This window comes from Papilio polytes, unplaced genomic scaffold, assembly GCF_000836215.1.
Source record: "Papilio polytes unplaced genomic scaffold, Ppol_1.0 DF824102.1, whole genome shotgun sequence".
NCBI classification, from domain to species: Eukaryota; Metazoa; Arthropoda; class Insecta; order Lepidoptera; family Papilionidae; genus Papilio; species Papilio polytes.
Genome location: NW_013525102.1, coordinates 118,666 through 130,152, shown reverse-complemented (window position 1 = coordinate 130,152; position 11,487 = coordinate 118,666). Strand labels below are relative to the sequence as shown.

Sequence of the window (11,487 nt, the reverse complement as noted above, 5' to 3'; positions counted from 1 at the left end):
TCTAATGATGCAACTGGCATACAAGAGTAATAAAAAGTACTCTACAATAAACAGGCGGAATAAGGTACACGACTAGTCAAAATAATACGGATGTGGAGTTTTTGTGCGCATTCGTATCTCATAAATATTGATGAAACAAAGTTCCGCGCTCCTCCGTCTACTAACTCTGATCCGGGTCAAATATTATCGTGCCATCGCTAAGTAAAAGCAATCTACGTTGCAACCGAATAAGTACCTATGTTTAACCGCCATCTTTAAAAAATGACATTTAATTTTTTCAATATGGCGGATGGTGAATTTTACAATTGTCAATTTTATAATCTGTTAAAAAATAATAACATTTAATTGGCAGTCACGAAATCATAATATTGTTTGAAAATCCGAATTTAATTTATTTTTTATTAATATCCTTATTTTATTTTTGTTGTATGAAATACATATGCATAGTAAAAGAAATTATTCTTGTTAACACAGAATGGATATCGGATAAAAAGGTTAGATAGTAGTAATGTGTTACGAGGCTAAAATTACTAATGCTTACTTGTACTAAATAAACCATAACGTTTATACTTACAGAGATACTAGCTTTCGCACGCGACTACGTTCGCGTGAAATAAAAAAAAACAAAAGTGATTCCAGACTGTCCTCTAGATCCATATCAAATTTTGTCAAGAACCGTTCAGCCGTATAGGCTACAAACTCTAACATACATCCATCCATCTAAACTTTCGCATTAATATCGAAGGTAGATGGATGCATTCGCAGTTCCTCTAGTATTGTGGAATGAGTTCTTCCGATAAATAAAATATAACTGGCCGAGAAAAGTTACAAAGTATAATGGCAGGCTTAGGTCAGCGCATTTTTAGGAATCTACAGAGATTACAGAGAGAACCCTCATTAGTTTTTAAAATGTACAAAGTTGGAATATTTTAGTATAATTTTTAGATCTGGTAGCTTATTAAATATTGCTATATTAATGCGTATTAATATTGACTTGTATAGTATTTGTTGCCAAGCCGGAACTAACAGTTGGAGATGCGAATATCGACTCATTACTAAACTATTTCTACAGCTCCATTCACCAAGGATATTAATATCTACTTATGAATTATTAAAAAACTGTAATATTATGTGTCTAATTAACATAACATTTTTATGGTTTAATAAATTTCTTTAATTTGTTTTGTAAGAATTTTTAATTCAGATTAATAATTTTAGCATGAAATTGAACATAAAACCTCAAAACATATTGAAGACAGAAGATATTTTTTTAATTCAATTTTGTTAATCTACGGGACTATGGATCACACAATTGACACAATCTCTTGCTTTTTGAATTCGATTAAAATTTAAACTAAGTAAATAAATATGACAAAAAAACACAAAGGCCGTAATTAATGGCGTACATAAAAGGAAGCTTGTAATTATAATGTTTTATTTATTAAAGACGAACACGGAAGTCAGCGACGTTTCTCATTACGATGCTAAAATTGCAGAGCTCACGGATGTCACATATTTATGAGATATGACCCGCAGACCACATTCGCGAGGGGGTCATAATTAACATTACCAGTTTGATATTGACAGATTGATATGGACAATTTAGTGACATAGAATAACAAAACTTGAACATTAAGTGTCAAGGAAAAGATCCAGTTAACGGATGCAGGCTTGGCTAATACGACGAACAAAACATCTGGCTGTAAAAAAATAAAAGCTATTCAGCATCTAATCATTCTCTCTTCCACAAGAAGATTTAGATAAATATGAGGTAATTTTAAAATTGAAACAAATATAAGAAAAGCAACATGAATAGTAACTCAAGCAAAACATAAATCTATTCCTTTACAAGATTTGAACTGGATTAAGGGTAATTTTTTGGTGTTATAGAATTATTTAAAAAGTAGAATTTTAAGTTAAGACACATGTTTATCGCAAATGTTTACATTATTAATATTTTTTCCAATGCATTGTTTGATCATAAATTATTTATTTATCATTGAGTTCTAAACAATAAACACATGGCGTCATAAGAATTCGCTCTTGGCATCGAAGGAATTCGTTCTTGGCATTATTTTCTTATTACGATGTTATACACAAGGCTTTGACTTTTAAGAGACAGGATCTGTTAAGCGCACACATTTGGCAAATAGAAATACACATTTTTTATTTGCTAGTTTGTTTTAATGTTTTAGTTTAGTAACTGTATATTTTTACAGTTTTAATATTGTTTCAATTTTTCGTATCAAGATGATATGCACATGTGTATTATCTTGACTTAACCCCTGTCAAAACTGGGAATACGTATTTAGTGCAATGGGGATTCGTAGTCCGTATCTCAATAGTCAAAGACATGATATTTATTTCATTAATTTGCATTATGTGCAAGTTATATTTGGCAATAAATTGCTAATATATTTATGCAAACTTACTGACAATATTTGCAAATGATATTTTATCGATATAAATATTACCATTAGTGATTAAATAACAACATTCAAGATTGTTATTTGGCTAGATATTCCGGCTTTATATCCGGAGACGTAGAATGAAACAGGAATGGGACGTGAATCATGTTTGTAATTATGTTTGTAATAATTGATTTACTTAATATTAATCTAATATACCTGTTTATTAGGGAAGGACAAACAAATTGTTTTAAATTACCCAATGGGTTTGTTAACTAAAAATGTTCAGTGACATACGCCTTTCTAGAGTACATTTTATAATTTCAACAGTCTAGCTAAGAAGTCTATTTTATAGATTATGAATTTTTGTTCTAATATCTTGTTAAATTAAAAAAAATAGAATCTGTTACAATATTTACAGGTTAATATCAACGTATATAAAACGATTATTAAACCACAATCATAAATGAATCTTACTTCTTAATATTATAAATGCGAAAGTTTAATTGGATGGATGTTTGTGAGAGTTTGTAGCCTAAACTGCTGAAGGGATCTTGATGAAATTTAGCATAGACGTAAAGGATAGTCTGGAAGAACACATAGGCTACTTACTTTTGTTTTTTTTTAATTCCATATACAAAGTCGCGGGCGAAAGCTAATAATAAATATAATTACCATCGCTGACATTGGCGTACAAATGAATTGCGATCGAACAAATGGAACAATGAATATTTATGACTAAGTTATAATCTTAGGTCAATACGCATAGACTACTCTAGATTATGAATGAAATTTTACTATAGACTTAGCGTACAATTATTGTGACAAAGTGTTTGTAATACATTTTATTTATCAGCGTAATTATGAATATCTAAATGTCACGTAAATAATATCTCTTTCTTTCTTTATAAAAAAGATGAGATAGATGTTCTTAAAATTATGTACAAACTCAGTGAATTTCCCTTTCTACGGTAAGGGTTTCTAATCGAATTTACGTGACGTATTTCCTGTGCGATTCCTGTTTCCGATGTTGCTAAAACTAGCTGTTTTATGACTTTATGTGATCTCATATTTTAGAGTTTGTTACACTTACCAATTGGCCTTCGTTGTGTTTTTTTCTTTAAGGAGAATGGTAAATTCAAACCTCTCACAATATATGGTCACTCGTTTAAGACTACAGCTGTGTTTTAGTCTTTCAAATTTTACAGTTATCCCTTTCTAATTAAAATTATTACGTTAATGACAGGGAGGAAACTTGTCACTTATTCAGCGTCAACGACACCTGCAAATAAATTCTTGTTAAAATTTAATATTTGTTCAACTTTTTAATTGTTTTTTTTTTATTAAATTCTTCTTGTTTACTAGTTACAGTAACAGTCCAAATTTTCTTATAAAATAAATAAATATACAATAAACGTCACCAGTGTGTCTCCAACCTTTTAATGTTTACGTATTTTAAATCCGGGGTCTATCACATTTGTGACTAATACGCAACCTTTTGCATTTTCCACGATCCGTTTGAAACATCGTGTAATTACACACAATGTAACTATTATTACGCCTTTGTTTTTCAACTTTGTTGACTTTGTTTTGAATTATTAGCTCACATGATAAAATAATAATACAATCTTATTGGATTTGAAAAATAAGGCTTCGTTGTAAATTAGTAACGCCATCTATGAGTAACCTTCAACATCAATAAGTTTTCATAACCTATAAATTTACTCAAAATATTTTATTTTTAGTTTAATAGCATAAAATAAATCGGTTTATTCAAAAATAATTGATTTATTTCATAATCAACACCATAGATGACACCAAAAGTGTTATTTGTTGTTAGTTTTCATTTTAATTTTCCAATGAATAAATATAGATGGCGCTTGCAAGTGGATAAAACAGTTGAAGGCTTTTACGCTGTTTATTTCATTAGATCAACAGTTTTAAACAATTTTAACAATACATTAAGACTGATAAAGGGTTTACTAAATAAAAATTTATAAGTACAGCAGTTTTTTTCAGGCTATGTATAAAATAGCAATGTTTATTTTTTCTGTAAGGTTGTATTAACAATGGCGGCGGCGGCGTCGGTAAAACAGTCTCCCCGGTCCGGTGGAGCCGACACGCAAGCGCCACAGGTAGGTTAACGTTCACGGTCCGTCGCATTTGGTGGTCCTGTGCGCAGTCGACGCGGCCCTAGTGTACAATACCGAATGCGGACGAAATGCCCGAGGATCAGTGACCGGTGTCCATGTGCAGTGATCAAACCTTGTGCCTATACCGTGTGTGTGGTGATATGAGGGCGGGTGCGGCCGCTTGACCGAGCTACTCGCAGCGGCGGATGTTAACGGTAAATTTCGTGAGATGACATTGTGACCTACGATTGTTTACTTGCGGTCAGATGACTTAAGTCACCGTGTGTTATCTAACTGCAACGAAACACGATCCATCGGCCGCGTGAACTCACGCGCACCTTCGTTCCAAATCGAGATCTGTCGGGATCGCTTCCACGTAGACTCTTGTATTTACTCGTGAATTATGACACTCGATAAGCGAGGGTACACTAATGAGATTCTTTTCCAATAAGTAAACGACTGTGTTCAAAATGTTACCGTCGGTCGTGTCAGTTATCTCGTGTTTACTGTAACGTACGAAATACTAGACTGAATTTACCGTTGCAGAAGAAAGTTACGCAGAGGAACGCAAATAGTTATGCGAGGTGAACTGTACATTCTTTAGATTCTAATTATGTTAGTTTATTTTAAGTGCTGTTTTCTCTCAAACTTTTATCATTTACCGCCATTTCTGTCTTACGACGAGAGTTTATTTATCCTCGAATGAAAAATGTAGAAATAGCTGTTAATATTGACAGTTTGTATAACAAACAATGGCAGCCCAATTTCCCACTTCCCATAGAAAGTTGTAAACATGATCGACTGCGCCCATTGACTATAACATTGATGGCGGTGTGTGTATTGTTCCCCATCAATGGATGCACAGGTGCAACAAAGTTATTCTATTGTGCACTATCCCCTTTACGGTACATTAACATAAAAAACTAATGAAAAAAGTGAAATTTTAATCATTGAAATTATAAAAAGATGACGAACTTAAAAATAACTATTTGAGAAGAGGTTCTGTGACATCTTATCGTGAATATGTCTACATTGTAGATATGTACGTATAATAAACGGGTTATTTTTATAAAAATGTACTCTATTTTTATAGCATTAAGGTTCAATTTAGACGCTTCTTTTTGAAGGCTATTGATGCCTTACTGTTTAGTTGTTTTGTTATGATTTGTATTTACGTGATCGAAACCTTGACATGTTAGATATCAAATAAATAACTTGGTTAAAGAAAAGTTTTAATTTTGTTTTTGAAATGCCTTTGTTTATTTTTATTACATCAATATTAAAACGTCTACGATTCTAAAAGTCACTGAAGTATCTTGATAGTAAAATAATGGAAATTTCAAAAACACGTGAAAATATTCTATTTGTCATATAAAAGACATCAACGATTGCGTCAGTAGTTGAAATTCACAGATTTGAAATAAGTAATCTTACTTCTTACTAATATTATAAACGTGAAAGTTTACATAGATGGATGGATGTTTGTTAGAGACTGTAGCATAAACGGCTAAACGGATTTCGATGAAATTTGGTATAGATGTAGAGGAGAGTCTGGAAGAACACATAGACTATTCACTTTTGTTTTATTTCAATTTCACGCGAACGGATTCGAGGTGATAATTCGAAAGTTTAAATAGATGTATGGATGATTGTTACTACATATATCCATGAAGATCACGCTGAAAAATTGTCTTGTTGTAAAACGTAGTCTTGAAGAACACATTGGACATTAAATAAGTTATTAGTTTCCGCGTGTACGGAGTCACGGGCGACAGCTAGTAGTGTAATAAATAGGAATACTAATGATTTATTTTACTACATAACTTCATATTGCATTCAATTGTAACGCCTTTAAGTAGTTACTACCGGTTTATATTATGTGCTTAGATGATAAATTTCCTTCAATTGTCTATTGTTTCTGAACACTATTATTGTTTGTATATACTAAGAATATAAAAATCCCGACTAACATGCTTTAACCAGCTACTCTACAACAAAACAGTAATTACGCAAAGACATTACTTCCATTTTTTATAGCAACAAGAAGAGGTTTTCAATATTTATGGTTTTAAACATATGAATGTAACATTGTAAACGTAAGAATACTGTTTATTTTTTTTAATAATTTCCCGCTATGATTTCCATTACTTTAAGTGACAAATTTTCAGTGTTGTGTTGATCGACATGAGCTATTTGCGAAAGATAAAGGAGATGTTGCTATCTACACACCTTAACTAAAGATTTGAGCACATGTAAAATTTCAATAAGTAATCCATATTTTCTGTAAGGAAATCTGAAATACAATATACTTTTGCACATATAATGTTTCACGTACGTTAATTATAACGTACGTAACATGTACTAACATATTAAAAACTGTTAAACTTAATTTGATATCTAACAGTAAACTGACATCTTTTGTCACGGAACAATGATACGTATTTTAAAGCTGGATACGCATGTTCAGGTTTAACTGTACAGTTAACTGCATAAATATATATCACTAGCTGTTCCCATGCGACTTCATCTGCATAGAATTATGAAAATTTTATTTTGTTGTTTACATGTGTCAAATTATCAATTGCAAATGTCAAAATGATATGACATTATGACAAACCATGGCAACCTTCCTTGATGTTTGCAGCAACTTATGGTCTCTTTCCCACATAAGGGTTTTTATTCAAAATATTTACCCCCTAATTTTAATGGCGTGAAATATATAGCGTGAAGCGTGACGTAAGTGTAGGGCTTTTTATTAAAAAAAAGAATTTCAAAGATATGCTGTAATTGCTGACATCTTAGGCAACAAAGAAGTGTGTGTTTACGCTTTATTATAATAGTATAGATTTACAAAAGTTTACAAACTGTCACACTGTTCAGTTAAATAGGCATGTAACCTAAGTTAGTGGTTTTATGTCATACGTTAGTGAACATAAATTGCCTTAGTAATTATTGTAAAAATTACTCACGAACAAGTTTTCTTAATTGAGTTCGATTATCTGGTATTTATTTGATAGGAAATCGTAGTTATTAAAATTATAATTATATCGTTTTAAGTCGTTACAAATTATTAGAAATGTCGGATATATTTAATAGCCGTAATTACACATTTAATAATTATTTTGTAACTTATGTGTCTATTTGTTCATGATACCAAACACATTATGGTTATAACAGAATTGGTTTATGCATTCGCGCTGCGTTTTCTTAATTTGTTTTTCTAGAAATTCATACAATAGCTACATTTGTTGATGATTCACGTTTCTATGAATCTTTGCAAAATAACAACCGGTCTATTTCTTGGCAATCATTATTTTTTGCTAGTAATGTGCAAAAGTGGGCGTTGAATTTACGGTTAAAATTTTGAGGTTATGTGTATTTTGTTAGAGATTTGATATTTAACTACTGCAATAATAACAATGTTATATTCAACATAATCTTTATTAAATCGAATGTAAATGATGTGAAAGGTTTCTTTATAAGAAGGTTAAAATTCGTAATATACCAATAATGCATGTGTTTAAAATAGTGTTAATAAAATACGACTTTCTCTTAAATAAGGTCGCGAGTAAAAAGTGATTCAACGTAGAGAATATTCTTGATAACATTTTGAAAAACGTATGAAGTTCATTTTAATAATAGTTGTTGCCCGCGACTTCTTCCACGCAATATTAAGATAAAAAGTAGCCTATAATATATATAAAAAGTCATCTGCCCTTCAGTGAAAGGACAGTCGAAATCGGCCCAGCCGTTTGAGATTGCCCGGAACATACGCGGCTTTCGGACAGACAGACATGTTTTAAATGCGATTTGCGTTATCAGCAATGCAAATACATCATCTTCCCGATATTAAACGTACAAATTCATTTCATTAAACAAGATTAATTTCTAGAAATGTTCTGAAAGCGCGGCAATGCGAAGCGAGAACGGCAGAATTAAATGTTTCTTCGTTATTCTAATATAAGCTGAATATATTTTTATATAAATAAACTATGATTAAAATCGGCAATAGACCATTTTCAACTAAATGAAAATTACTGAACTAAATTACTTACAAAAGGCTTTAACTGTTTGTAAGGACTAATTCCTTCTGCATGAGCTAACGATGCCGTACAACTGTAGATCTAGGGGATTGAAAACGTATCTACGTTAAGTTAAACTGCCTTTTTTTCATGTCGACTAAGTTAACATAAATTCGTAATAAAATTATTGAGGCATTAACAACTTCAGTAAGTACAAATAACGTCTGTAAAATCGTCAGATTTAAAATAAAATAACTACAGCCAGTATGTAGTACGTGCACTCGAAATTGAGCCTTATTGTATCACTACAGAGTCAATTTTCATAATAACAAAGTTACACAAATCTTAAGAATACAGAATACTTAAAAAACGGTACTTTATTGTTCTGAAATTTCTATAGAAATCATGATTTCAAAGCATGATCAACAAGTTCTTAATAGACGTACCTTGGCATGGTTACCTACATCGTCCGTGACTGAGTCTGATAAACAGTTGTTTACTCTTGGCTTCGTACATTGTACATGCACAATAGTAAACGTTAAATTATCATGGAAGAGATAATGGCCCGTACAATCTCGTTGCAGGCTTAGCTAATTAGTGCTAAGCGGTATAAGATCGGATTTCATCGAATCAGATGTCTGTATTATTTTTTTATTAAAGATTGTGTTATATGAATTGTATTTATTTTAATAAATTGTTTTGGTTCTTATGTTTGAAGTCAAGAAGCGATAGTTTCGTGTGCTATAAAATGTTTCTAATTTCTTCATCTATAAATACCACTTCCATTTATTTAAGTCAAAGTTTCAATTTCCCTGGACTTTATAAGACAATACAGTTTCCTACATATAGATTTGCTAAAATACGTAACGAAGTTTGAAATTGTTTATCTTTTATAAAGCGTTATGTAAGCAAGCATTCTTTTATAGTGGCCGTGAGATCACATAATGTAAATATAAACATTACGAAATATGCGTGATTGAATCATAAAGTGGAAAATGAGATGACAGAATCTTGTCAAATTTAGAAGTTCCCGTGCGGCTTACCCGCACTTTATTTTATTGTTTACCTGTGTCAAATTCTCAATTGTAAATGTCAAAATTCAAATGCACAAATTACAACGAAGGCCTCTAACATTGGATACCAATTACCGTACCATAGCATTGCTTCCTTGATGTTGGCAGCCTGTAGTTTATGGTCCCTTTCCCACATGAAGGTTTTTTTTTTAATTTACCCCCTAAGTTTAATAGCGTGAAAATATATAGACTAAAGTGTAGGGCTTTTTATTAAAGAAATAATCAGTCAAAAATATGCTGTGATCGCTGACATCCTAGTACATGTAGTATGTATTTACGCTTAAATATATTAGTATAGAAATAGATTTAATAAGTACGAATTTTGGTCCTTTGAGCCGGACATGTCACAATAGCTTCGAGAATTTTAGGTTCGATATATCTCGTAAGAAGTAGGATGTGATACGGCGAGAGTTAGTCATTCTATCGTATCAACAAAAGAGCTTATGTTTACACAAACCGTCTTTGTGTGTGAGTTGTTTACACACGATTTGCAAACGCGAGCGTTTGTTGTCGTGACAATATGTAATTTGAGAGTGATGTGTGCAAGCGGGGCGAATTTATACCTCTTTGAGCAATACTTGTTAGGTTTCGTATTTGTTGCTTAAATACATGAACAAAGACTTACCATATTACTTTAAAATGTTAGCTACTAAATAATATATTTTTAGTATCCACATTCTTAATTCTTTTTAAAGAAGCTGAACAATTCGTCCTAAGTTTTCACTATCCTAAAAATGTATTATTGTTGCCATTAATTTAGTTATTAAATAAAGGAAATATTTCAAGGCCAAGTATTAATTTTGAATTACTTTACGACTGTAATAAACAGTCAAACTTATATGACCCGGTTGGCATAAATGAAATATCACCCTTAGTTTTGTGTCATTTTCTAGGTTTTATAGCTAAAGCAGTACTTGTACTAATATTTGCTTATACTCAGTCAATTCCTAAGTTTAACTTCACACCGCGTTTATTTGTTAGACTGGATATGCTTTACATATCTAGTGACAGAACTGATCACGATATTATCGCCTGCCTTACCGGGTCACACAACTTGGTCGCACTACAAAGTAAGAATATTCTCACTTGATATTAATCACTTCGACATTGATTAAAAACTTCATGCTCTGTGGATGTCGTGAACGAGTTCGCTAATTGACTCACGGAATTATTTTATCCTAGTTAAAAAACCACTTAGCACATCCTAGTTACATATTAATGATTAGCTTTAGCTTGCGTCTTCGTCCGCGCGGAAATAATTGTAACAAATACAGTCTATGTTACTCAGTGATAACGTAGCTACATATTTATTGGTGAAAGAATTTTTGAGTTATTTCAATACATATAAAAATCTAAAAATGTGAATCTTTACTTTTATAACATCACATAACTTAATAGCGAAAATAATGATACAAATTCGAAATTAGGTGTAAATTTAAAATCTGCATAAAACGTTGGTTATCGGCTTTCCATTAATGATTAAATGTGTGGTATTAGAGGCAAAAATGTTATCTTTAATTAAAGTTATGTTTATTTCACCATCATGGGTTTGGGGTTTGCCCCTTCGTGTCAATCGATGGGGGAGCAGATGGCAGAGTATTAGCGAGGCAATCGATGGGGCGATGACGATGGCGGGCTTAACTTAACATTTAAAATGAAAAATCTTAAATTAGCTTAAATTATCAAAGCATGAATTCAACAAATTATAACGGTGTTTTTCTGTTTATATACTAATGTTATAAAGAGGATATATTTGTATTTTTGACCGACTTCCCAAAAGAAGGAGGTATTCAATTCGACGGTATGTTTTTTTTTTATTTTTTTTTATGTGTGTTACGGCATAACTCCGCCG

The 11,487-nt window shown here is 31.7% G+C and overlaps 1 protein-coding gene across 3 annotated transcripts in view; it reads left to right on the top strand.

The window, feature by feature from the left end:
• Positions 1 to 4,519: 4,519 nt before the first annotated feature.
• The window catches only part of LOC106099623 (myosin-VIIa), a 31,251-nt gene continuing 24,283 nt past the window's right edge, over positions 4,520 to 11,487 (top strand). Inside the window, exon 1 of one of the 3 annotated variants that reach the window (XM_013278215.1) lies at positions 4,520 to 4,543. The gene's annotated coding sequence lies outside the window, so the exon portion shown is untranslated. Of the gene's footprint in view, positions 4,756 to 4,788; positions 5,125 to 11,487 lie in introns of those variants that run through there. The other 2 variants (XM_013278214.1, XM_013278216.1) reach the window with 2 other exon arrangements.